This window comes from Rhinichthys klamathensis, unplaced genomic scaffold, assembly GCF_029890125.1.
Source record: "Rhinichthys klamathensis goyatoka isolate OS25496 unplaced genomic scaffold, OSU_Roscu_1.1 h1tg000410l_1, whole genome shotgun sequence".
Lineage (NCBI taxonomy): Eukaryota > Metazoa > Chordata > Actinopteri > Cypriniformes > Leuciscidae > Rhinichthys > Rhinichthys klamathensis.
In genome coordinates, this window is record NW_026606910.1 from 715316 (window position 1) to 727908 (window position 12593).

At 38.1% G+C, this 12593-nt stretch overlaps 2 long non-coding RNA genes across 2 annotated transcripts; both read right to left on the reverse strand.

Annotated features, from left to right (window-relative positions):
• Positions 1 to 10049: 10049 nt before the first annotated feature.
• On the reverse strand, positions 10050 to 10622 carry LOC130070535 (uncharacterized). Its single transcript, XR_008803890.1, has 3 exons — positions 10548 to 10622; positions 10271 to 10397; positions 10050 to 10198 (listed from the first exon to the last, which is right to left on the reverse strand). It is a non-coding gene; the product is annotated as an uncharacterized LOC130070535 (long non-coding RNA).
• A 140-nt stretch (positions 10623 to 10762) lies between these two features.
• On the reverse strand, positions 10763 to 11674 carry LOC130070533 (uncharacterized). The gene is made up of 3 exons (XR_008803889.1): positions 11597 to 11674; positions 11360 to 11514; positions 10763 to 10881 (listed from the first exon to the last, which is right to left on the reverse strand). It is a non-coding gene; the product is annotated as an uncharacterized LOC130070533 (long non-coding RNA).
• Between the last annotated feature and the right edge of the window lie 919 nt (positions 11675 to 12593).

Genomic DNA, 12593 nt, shown 5'->3' on the forward strand with positions numbered 1-12593 from the left:
ACAGTAAGACAGTAGTATCAGAACAGCTATAGTGTACTTAAGGTGGACTGGTGTGTCGGTAAGGACACGGAGACAGGAAACCCATTTAAATGACTTGAATGTCCATCAAGTTCACTGGTTACATTGGAATGGATGGTAACTTAGGTGCTTGTGTGTGTGGTCTCTAAACAAAGGAAAGAAGAAATATTTACGTAAATTAAGTGAGTCTAGAATAACATAACATTACCACATGTAAATTACTAGATAACATAGCAGATGTAAAGCTGTACTAAGCAATGTAACACAATATACATAAATAATGTGCATCATTAAACTTGTTAGCTTCCTGAACCAAATACACATGCATATGCATATATAAGTCAATATACATTGAGTGTACATTTGACAGATTCATTATACACATAATCAAACTATCATTTCTATTAGGCAGAAATATGCCACAATGGCCTAAACGGGTTCACATAACACGATTCCAAATAAATTCGGTTTAGGCGCTTATACGAACATTCGCTTGTGCGGAGCCGCGGGTCTTTCGTGCTTCATTTTATCTTATATTTACTCAGAGCAGAGGCTAGTCTTGACCAGCAGCAACAGCAATATACAGTGGGTATAGAAAAGAATCACCCCCCTTTAAAATAATCCAATTTTGTTGCTTTGCAGCCTAAAATTAAGACAGACACAGTTTTTGTTTCATTCACCTGTATTTACTCAGTGCAACTTATAACATCCAAGTGAAAGATATAACACCAACATATCAGACAAATTTCAAAAAATCAAAAAACATAATAACTGAGTTGGAAAAAGGATCACCCCCTTGTTTCAGTATTTTGTTGAACCACCTTTTGCTTTAATTACAGCCTTTAGTCTGTTGGGATATGTCTCTACTAATTTTGCACATCTAGACGTTGCAATATTTGACCACTCTTCTTTGCAGAACTGCTCAAGTTCAGTTAAATTTGATGGTGACCGTTTGTGGACTGCTGTCTTCAAGTCATTCCACAGATTTTCAATGGGGTTTAAGTCTGGGCTCTGACTAGGCCATGCAAGGACATTCACCTTTTTCTCCTTTAACCACTGTGTGGTCAGTTTTGCTGTGTGCTTTGGGTCATTGTCATGTTGGAAGGTAAATCTTCTTCCCATTGACAACTTTCTGGCAGAGAGCAGCAGATTTTCCTCAAGAATTTGACGGTATTTTGCCCCATCCATTTTTCCTTCTATCCTGACTAGTGCTCCAGTCCCTGCTGCAGAGAAACAACCCCATAACATGATATTACCACCTCCATGCTTTACTGTAGGAATGGTGTTATTTGGATGGTGAGCTGTATTGGATTTTCGCCAGACATATCGTTTGGCGTTGAGGCCAAATAATTCAATTTTAGTCTCATCTGACCATAACACCTTTTTCCACGTGGCCTTAGAATCTTCAAGGTGTGTTTTGGCAAAGCTCAGTCGTGACTGCATGTGGCCTTTCTTGAGGAGTGGCTTTTTTCTTGCAACCCTCCCATACAAGCCACATTTGTGGAGAATTTGTGATATTGTTGTCACATGCACACAATGACCACTCTTTGTCATGAATTCCTGCAACTCCTTCAGAGTTGCTGTAGGCCTCTTGGTAGCCTCTCTGACCAGTTTCCTCCTGGCTCTTTCATCCAGTTTGGAGCGACGTCCTGACCCAGGGAGGGTCTGTGTTGTACCAAATACCTTCCACTTCTTAATAATAGACTTCACTGTGCTTCTAGGCACTGATAACGCCTTTGAATTTTTTTTGTATCCATCTCCTGACTTGTGCCTGTCCACAACTGTATCCCGGAGATCTTTTGTCAATGCCTTGCCACCCATAGTTGATTGTTTTCTTCAGTTGCACTACCAAGGACTGAAATGCTTCAGGAAAAGCTTGTTTCATGCTGAGCTAATCAAAATGACCACAGCTGATCACATTTGAAAGTCAATTGGCTTTGTGTGCTATTGAGAAGGTGATTAACTACACCTGGTTGGGTTTACAAGTCATTTTTAGGAGGGGGGTGATTCTTTTTCCAACTCAGTGATTCTGTTTTTTAATTTGTAAAAAAAAAAATTCTGACAAGTTGGTATTATATCTTTCACTTGGATGTTATAAGTTGTAAATACAGCTGAATAAAACAAAAATGATTTTTGTCCGTTTTCATTTCAGGCTGCAAAGCAACAAAATGTGATTATTTTAAAGGGGGGTGATTCTTTTCTATACCCACTGTATACACAAGATAAATAAACACTTAGCCTACTTTTAGTCATTGACGCACACGACTCAAGCAGGAATTAGGAAGAAAACAACACACGAACCATCTCTCAATGATAAAGCGAAACGAAACGAAAAGTTCTGCACACAGTTACCCGACCAATGCTGTGGTTTGATTGGCTGTCCATCAGCGTGATCAGGGCATGACAGCGTGATCGGGGCATGATCTGTCGGCTTGTTGGTATATTTGTTGAATGGATAATAAAGTTTACCAGCAGATGGCGCCGCTGACCTCCTCTTCTACATATAGCCATATAAATCTGATTTATTCAGTTGAAAATAATTTTTATTTTTATTTTGCTGCCTGTGAGATTTGGTCTTGGGAAAATTGTATTGAGTTCATGGTGAGATCTCTAGTGTTTTCATTGCAGACTTAACCTATCTTGGTAAATCTGAGCAAAATAACTACTGGATTTTTCACTTTCACTTGTGTATACTGGGTGTTTCTGCATGTTTCTGTTATAAAGGACCCGTTCTAAAACTTGTTGGAATTTCCTGTATAGATTGTCTTTGTGTCTGGCAGGATATCACCATTCCTACTGGATAACAGCAAGCATCCTGCAGAATTCCTGAAGGCTATTTTTGTTAGGGTGTGCACTGCATTTGCGTGTGAGAGGAAAGATATAGTTGCTTTCTGTACATAATAGAACTTAATTTTGAGGCTGAAAAAAAACCCCGGAAATAATTTGTCGTTTTTATAGGCCTGTGTATTTGCGTGATCAGTATTGTTGTGGGTTTTGGTTCTTTTGCTGTTGTAGTCTGTAAGGAACTTTGAAATAACTGAAGTCATTTGGCGAAGTGATATGAACTGTAATGTGGTCAAGAATGCGGAAGTACTTTAGCTGTGCATTTCCCTAAAAATAATTGCACACCTTAGAACATTCATCAACCAACCAGATTGAAGCTTTCAACAGCCCAGTAGTATAAATATGAATAATCTTGTTTTCAGGGTGTAAAAGCAAAGCTCACGGGCCGCTGCTGAAGGAACTGATGCAAACACAGAACTTCCGTGTGACGGTGGTGGAGGAGGCTGATGTTGTGGAGATCTGTGGAGCGTTAAAGGTAAACGTTCAACCATCCCATCTATTACTGTTCCTGAAGCATTTAGCCACATTGAACTCAAGTAATTATTGTTTTATTGATTTGTGTTTATTGTAGAATATTGTTGCGCTGGTTTCTGTGACGCTCTGGACTTCGGTGACAACACCAAGGCCGCTGTGATCCGCCAACCGCTTGCTTTTGATGGAGATGATTGCCTTTGCTCTGTTATTTTCCACAGCCAGTCCTGTTTCTCCCGCCACGTTTCTGAGTGTGACATTAAACTCTAACTTTCCCTTTACTGAAAAACACATAAAATAACAATTGAATCCCTAAATGTAGGCTACTCTTCTAATGGATCAATTGCATAGGCTACTGGAACTACAGTAACCAAAATGTTTCATGTATTTAACACAAATGAACTAAGTTAACTTTAGTTTTGAATATATTAAGTTGATTGAACATAAATCAACTTACAAAATGTTAACATTTTGGTGAATTCGGGTAATCTGGGACACCTAAGCTCCAGTGTGTGTGTGTGTGTTTTTTTTCCTGTTCTAACAAAATTTAGTCAACAGGACTTTAACTATGGATGCTTCTCATTTCTTATTTGTGCATCCTCTTTTCCTTTCCTCGTTTCCTTTCCTCGCGTCTCAGCTCCACCCCCTGCAGGACGCGAGGGAAGGCTGCAAAAAATGAGGACGGAGGAATTGAATGAAAGCTTTTTTATACATTGGAATACTTGACCACTCGAGCGTCACTTCACTGCGTCATCAGCAGCGCTCAAAGGATCTGCCCTTATGTTGTTAAAGTTTGTTTATTTAAGAAATTAATCATAATAATAATAATAATAAATAATAATAATAATAAAGCAAGATACCTTGTTGAAATATGTGAGTTGTGTGGTTTATGTAAACAGTACAAAAGTAAAGTATAAATTCAAATGATTGTGACAGATGTGAAGGGGGAGGAGAATTGATACGTGCGTCATGTTTAGTCGATAAAACTCTTCTGCAAAGGGTACACCTGTATGGCGAGTATTTAGTGCCTAATCATGGATTACCAGGAGAAGGAGAAGGAGAAGTCTACCCTGCCGTCGCCGCCAGAACGTGTGGATTTTTGAATGGGATTGATTGGGACTGCCTACGGGAGACCAGCGGCGACTTGGCGGCGACGTCACAGGAGGAACGTCTTCCGGTGGCGACGTCACGGCGACGTATATTAGAATTCCAGTAAAAAATAACGCCTACTAACAACGTCTGAACTAGGTACCTAGTCAAAAAATCCTAAAGGATTCCAATAAGAAAATTGTACAGGATTCTAATTAGAATTTCTATCATATTTTGGAACCATTCCTATAGGATTTCCGATAGAAATTGTCTTATAGGACTATACATAAATATCCTATAGGATTCCGATAGAAATTGTCTTATAGTACTATACATACATATCCTATAGGATTCCGATAGAAATTGTCTTATAGTACTATACATACATATCCTATAGGATTCCGATAAAAATTGTCTTATAGGACAATGCTAAATCTACTGTAGGATTTTCTACAGTATTTTAATGGGATCTAATTGGGTCACTACTCAGGTAAGGAGTTTCCTTTTTTCTTTTCGAGCATTTTTAAGAATCCTATAGCTGCACTTTTCCAATGTTTTTCTTTTTACTAATAGTAGTTTTTTGAATTTGTCTTGCAGTTTGCTTAAACTCACCTCAATGTAGACATTGTTCACTGTTTAATGAATGTTGTGCAACCTGCAGTCACATTATAAACAACATGGCAGGTGATTTGGGCACACAGTATTAGTGCACACACTGATAATGGATTGATGAAATAAAAAAACAAATCAATAAATGCATTTTCTGTTATTTTAATTTCATAAGTATTTTATTTATTTATTTCTACTTTCATAACTATTTATTACTTTTTTTTACAGATTATATTCATTACAGACTTACACACACATACACTCACACACACACACACACACACACACACACACACACACACACACACACACACACACACACACACTCACACACACACACACACAACAATAACTGAAATACAACATTAAACATATACTGAGCAAATCTGTCTGATTCCCACAAACTCACACGCGCGCACACACACTCACACAAACACACACACACACACACACACACACACACACACACACTCAGCTGTGTTTTTGTGATATATGAGGACATTCCATAGGCGTAATGACTTTTATACTGGACAAACTGTATCTTCTATCCCCCGACACTGCCCCTATCCCTAAACCTACCCATCACAGGAGACATGCTGCATTTTTACATTTAAAAAAACCCATTGTTTTTTATGTTTTTTAAGCTATTTGAAATATGAGGACTCATGCAATGTCCTCATATATCACGTGTAAGTTGTAATACCAGTGTAATATGCATGTCATTATACACATTTGTGTCCTCATATATCACAAAAACAAAAGACACACACACACACACACACACACACACACACACACACACACACACACACACACACACACACACACACACACCAACTGTGAAATACAACATTAAACATCCTGAACAAATCAGTTTGATTCAAACAAACTCACACACAATCATTGTGGCGCCTTTTTGACATCTTGCATTCATCTGCGCATTTCTGGGAGATGGCCTTCTTAATTATACTTGCTTCAATTTTAAATTTATTTTTGATGTAGCCTGTAAGGAAAGAAACAAACAGAACATAAGTTTACAAACCATAATGATTATTGAGTAATGGTATTGGGCATCTATGTTGACAATAGAACTCCTCAAGGGAAGCCTGTGCCTATATTCTTCTTCACTATAACATACTAGGGATTAGGGCTGAGAGAAAAAAATCGATTCACCTAGCTATCGCAGTTTTTTTATCGATTCTAAAATCGATTTTTTTATTCCAGAATCGATATTAATTCAAATTCAATTGCTTTATTTTTCGTCCTTGCTTGTAGATAAGGTTAAAATAAGTTAGCCACTTTCGTTGCAACAGAGGATGAAATGTGTCGTTATCTATGAGTGTTGAGTGACGTAATATCCCAAATGCACGATTCATCTTTAAAAGGCTGTGATCTCGATTCAAACACCCACGCGATCTTTCAATTCGTCTGTCTATTAAACTTTGACAAAATCATATCGCAACATTCAAAACTGTGTTGGCGCTGACTTGGAGAGAGTCGTCATGAAACAGCTTTTCACAAACACTCTTTTCAACATCATAGTATCATTATTTCTGTGATGCAATAGTTCAAATGATCATAGAAGTACTGGGATAAAAGTTTAAAGTTCAAATATGAACACTGATGTCTACGATAGCAATCAAAATCAGCTTTTGATAGAAACTTGGTGCTTAAAAAAAGGCATTTATCGATTACATTGTTTCGCCACTAAGTGACTGTTAAATGTTTTTATGACACATCCGTTATGACAAATTCGGTCCGGCAAGCTTTAAATGGTAGCATACCAGCTCTGCTGAGGTTCCAAGTGTACCGTATGGATACTAAAATGTGACGTGAAAACACTACAGATCACTGATTGGTCAGAGGATTAACAACACGGGACACCAAACTGCTAGATTTAAATAGTCAGTAACAGCCACTGCAGTTGTATTAAACGACTTGCTTGAAAAATTTTTTTTTTACAGTTCGCACACATCTATTTTTAGTCGCAAATGCGAGTGAAATGCTCGCACTGTCGAGCCCTGTTGCTCTAAAGTATTTTGCTCTAAAAAAGTAGATACTTTTCCAAATTCCTGAGTATAATTATATCCTGTTGTTTTATATATATATATAATAATAAAAACCTGCCAAAACTTGATTTTCAGGAAAATAAACTCACCAATTATGTCAGACACTTTTTGAGCCTCCAGTTGTGGCTTTGCTTCTTTGTCTTTGAAGGCATTGGAACTTTTTCCTGTGTAGCAGTGTGTTGCCAGTGTTGCTCTTCCAAAGACAGCCACCAGGAGGTCTTTTGTTGCTTTTTTTGCATCTGTCCATTTCATGTGGCCAAACTGTTCGGCACCGATGGATGTGTTGGGGCCAATTCTAACCTGAAAACAGTGATCGAACAATGAAACAGTAACAGAGTTAAAGTGAACTTAATAATATTTTGTTTGTTATGATGAAACCTATGAGTGTAGATTAAGAATCATCCAAGAGCAAAAGTTACTGATGCCATTGTAGAAAGCACTATTTTTTGTCAGCCATGATTAATTCATTCTGTAAGTGGACGCAATTACGATAAGACAGCCCAGGTGAATAGGGTCAGTGCTGAGCCGAGCAGTTTGCACGTGACTTCTATGCAGTGTTTACCACAATTAGACTAATTTGCTGCGCCACAGAATCAACACCGGCCGCCACATAGCCTATTGCGTTTCGTTCATTTTTTTAATGTTATTTAAAACATGCAGGGTATTCCTTCAGTTGCATTTCCTTTCCCTGCTCCCTCTCCGTCTCTCTGTCACTCACGCGTAACTGTACGTTCACACTGCCACCGACTTGGGCGTCAAAGAAGCTCTGACCGCCCTGTCAAGGACGCTTGTCAAAAAGCACGGGGAAGCTGGTTGACGCTTTGAACGCTCTGACGTTGTAGGGAGAATAGAAGTGTCATAACATAAAACAGAAAAAAAATAGCAATACATTGAAGAAACCTTTTATAATGACAGCATTTTTATATAGAATAGTTAGCTATTTTTATTATTATTTGCGGTCAAATCGGTGTCACCTTGAGCAAATGAATTGCATTCCCGCTTTAAAAAGAGCGTTCGTAAATATTTCAAATAAAAGTTGCGCTCATGCGGTCCCTATAAGCAAACAACGTCATGTCATAAATGATAGGAAACCCAGCAACGGCGATTATTAGCTTCTCTTCCATTTTCTCGGAACTATTGTTTTGGTAGGAACTAAAGTTTCCATTGTTTGTTTCTCCGGAATCAGCCAGCACGAAGGACGTCTATATTCCGATTGGTTGCTGGCGTTTTGCCGCTGCTTGCCGCTGAACCGCGTCATAGCTCATTTGAGCTTCTTTCAACTTTCTGATTGACGCTCAAAACGCCCAAAACGCAACGCCGATGGATTTGACGCTCCTTGCAGCTGAGAAAAGCCAGCTTCCATTGAAAATGAATGACTTCCGGCCGCTTTGGAAGCTCAAGTCGGCGGCGGTGTGAAGTCACCATCTCAAACTTCGAATAAAAAAATGGAATCGTCGATGCTGCCACGTCGCCATGTCACTTCCGGTCGGCGTGCCAAGCGGAAAAAAAACATGTGTGTTGAAGTGCTGCGAGTCTATGGTCAACCTCCTCTAACTTAGCTACAGCCATTCAAAAGATAGCATGGCAACTGTAGAACTTCGACAGAACTTGAACCCATAGGGCTCTATCAATCCAGCCGACGGTGACGTCACACGCATACCCTCTATTGACATACTTCTCCAAATGATTGATTACATTACTTGCAAACATTTTTGTAATACAAGTTTTCTGAAATGTTATGTTTAAGTATGCACTAATTTGCATATATCTCTAGAAACAATAATAACAAACATTGGATGTAGTTGTCAGGATTATGTTGTTTACTTTTGTTCCTTTAAAGTCTGACAATTCTGTCCATTTTACATACCGTAATCTGTATCATCTCTCATGTAAAATGGCATTTTTGGTTTTTGTATGAAAGAGAAAAAAGGCTGAAAATATGAACCGAACATAGTTCACACTGCAGGCAAAAGTGGCCCAAATCTGATTTTTTTGGGGTCAAGTGACCAGGTCAGACTTCTTCAGAGGTAGTGTGAAAACTCAAATCTAGCCCAGATCTGATTTTTTCAAATCAGATTTAGACCACATACATATGTGGTCCTGAATCAGACCCAGATCTGATTTTTTTCAATGCGGCCGCAGTGTGAACAATCAAGGCGGATTTGATGCGACTTTTACGTCAATCTACGTCGACATTTGTCACAATTATGCGCCGGCGAAGCCCTAGACACAACAGACACAGACAGTAGCCTAACATTAAAAACTTGACTAGATATGGAGAACAGCGATGAAGCGAGTCAATGAGAGTGAGGTGTTAGATCTAAGTAGTAAATGGGTAGTAGAAAAAATAGTAGATACTTCAATTCAAGCTAGAAGGACCTACCGTAACCGCTCCGTTTTTGAAAAAATTGCACACGAAACGGAAGAACGGGGACACAGGAGAACAGCGTCTCAGTGAAACTATTCACGACATATTCCCACCACTCCTGGCTTCGTCTACGCATCCACACAGATCTCTGTAGTGAATTTGCAACCATAAACCCGCAAAAGTTTCCATTCACAAACATTATGAAATAAATGCGGATATGCTTTCTTCCTCCATAACCTCCCGAACTTTAGTGCAACCGCGTGCTGCGTCTGATGTCATTGTTATTGTTCTTTTGCGCATGCCGGTTAGTTTGAAACCTCAAACAGTTCACACTGCAATCAGATATAGGTCACATTTTAAAAGATAATGTGAACAGCCAATCAAAAAATCGGATCTGAGCAAAAAATCTGAATTGAGCATTAGGACTTGCAGTGTGAACGTGGCCATAATCTAACAATTCTGACTTCTTTTAATATATAAACTCCTGTGGGAAACACTGAACCATAATATACATTTTTGACCAAATCATGCAGCCCTAGTAAGAAAGCATTTTGAATGTTACTTAAAAACAATACCTTTTTGCAGTCATTATAATTACTCCTAGTCTCCTTTACATGAAGAGGCAGTAGAGAGGAAGGGGCAGGTACCACAGGGGAAGACTCTGGGGCTGGCAAATCCGAAGTGCATCCAGGGAGAGTGTGTGCTGGTGCAGTCATTAATGGAGTGCATCCTAGAACAAAATAGGTTTTAATATCTTTTGAAGCAATCACTTAAAAAAAATAAAAACTTTTCATAGGGTTACCATTTTTTAAAAGTGTTAGAGTTTCCACAAGAACACTCTTAATCTCTTTTAATTCAGCCAAAATTTGTTGATTGACTCCACTGTCATTACTTGTCCTTGTTGATGTTGTTGCCTCCCTGCTTGATTCCTAGAATTGTAAAACATTTGTTAGTGCAGTTTGTATGTAATTAAAACTTGCTGAAAATGTACTCAACATCAAACCATCCAAGATGTAGATGAGTTTGTTTCATAATTTGTAACAGATTTGGAGAAATTTAGCATTACATCATTTACTCACCAATGGATCATCTGCAGTGAACGGGTGCTGTGAAAATAAGAGTCTTGTGAGAACTTTAATAGTAGATTTAATAAGAACCAATGTATAATTTACAGTGAAGTCTATGTAGTGTTTTATTTTTTATATTTGTTCATTTAATTTCTTTCTTGTATGCTACTGTTAAATACATCTACTGTTGCTGGAAAAATAAAGCAGTGGGAAGAATGAGTCTAGAGCCCTGATATATGTAACTTCGTTGAAATAATCTTACTTTTTCAAGATTATACTGCTGCAGAAAGGATCTGGCGGCTCTTATCCTTTTGACGCTCTTTTCAGAAACTTGTTTACTGACCGACTGTAAATAAAAGAGAATTGTACAATTACAAATATAACCTTCAAATTAGCTGAAAGTGGCAATCATCTGGGTCTAAGCAACAATAGCTTATCAGGTTTCGACATTATATATTGTCATGTGCTTGTCATTCGGACGCCATTCTTCTTATGATGTAACGAGTACATCAGGATTTAAGGGAAGTGTTCCCGGTTCCGGCTGACCTAATCTATGCAGCCTAACATTGAATTATAGAAGTCTATAGTGTGTTATGTGTATGCTAGGTCAAAGAGATGTGTTTTTAGTCTAGCTTTGAACTGACAGAGTGTGTCTGCTTCCCAGAAAATATTAGGAAGACTGTTCCAGAGTTATGGTGCTAAATATGAAATGGATCTACTGCCAGCACTCGATTTTGATATTTAATAAACAAGGAGTTAATATCGTGTTAGATATTAGACAAAATGGGGTTAGGGTTACCACAAACCGCATCATCCTAATTTACCTCATATTCTTCACTGCTTTCTGATTCAGAAAGTATTCTGCTATACTTCTGGCGCTGCCCTCTCCCTAATTCTTCATTCCCTTCAGGTCTGGATCTTTTAATGGACTGATTTTTCTCAATAGAATGAAGCTGCTTAAGCATGGCAGATCTAGTTCCTGAAATGATTAATAATTATTATCACAACATGCATCAATTGTACCACAGTAATGCACAGACATATTACAAAAACATACTTACCAACGTTTAGAATTTTTGCAGGGCTGGATTCTTCTTTGTACTGTACATCACATACACCACCAATTTCACACTGTCCATTAATAACTTTTCAAGTTGGAAGCACATCCCATGTTGGGGGATCTTCAATCCATTGGATTAACATAAACCTCATTTTCTTAATAGGATAAAAAAAAAAATAGACAATATTCTGTCAATTATAATGCTTTTGATGTGTGGGCAAAACAAAGAGTGTTTATCCAAATATTATATGCTTTGATGTTTAATGTAAAAGACATGAATGTTTTATAGGTGTATTAATCTCTTGTTAAGGTTTTGTTCGATCTGGACCTCAATTCAGACATAGCTTCGCACCAGCCGGTGGATCTAGCCGTGTTACTGTAGTTGCGTGCCTGTATGAGTCTCGTACATTATGACAACCTGTTGCTTGCTTTCTTTTAGGAGAGATACGCTCAAGGTCAAAGAACACAAGTTGTTTCTCGTTTATATTGCAAGGTTTACAGTGGATTTAGAACAGATAAGGGTAATTTCCCTCTAAAATGATGTTTAAAACTGTTACTAAGCAACCAGCAACAGAAACGTAACGTTAATGTCCGAGATATAACGTTAACCGACAGCCACTGATGATGAAGTCCATTGTGATGTTAACTACAAAAATAACGTTTAAGAAATGACTTAAGTTTCTAATTATGGTGTATTTCTACTTAAAAGTTTCTACTTATGGTGTAAGTAGTTGATAAATGTAACGGTAAGACCGTTAAACATGATCTAATTATATAACTGTTATCGAAAAGCAGATGACCAACGTTACTGACCAGTCTTAAAATGTTACGAAAAAAAAAACATTTTACGCAGGTTTACACATAAATATTTCTAGATTGTGTCAAATGTTAATATAAAGAAACGTTTAAATATGTTACTTACAATTGTTTGTCACAGTTCGTCGTCTTCGTCGTCGTCAAGAAAGTTGTATGATCGTCTCCTCTGACCGTTGCGCTGC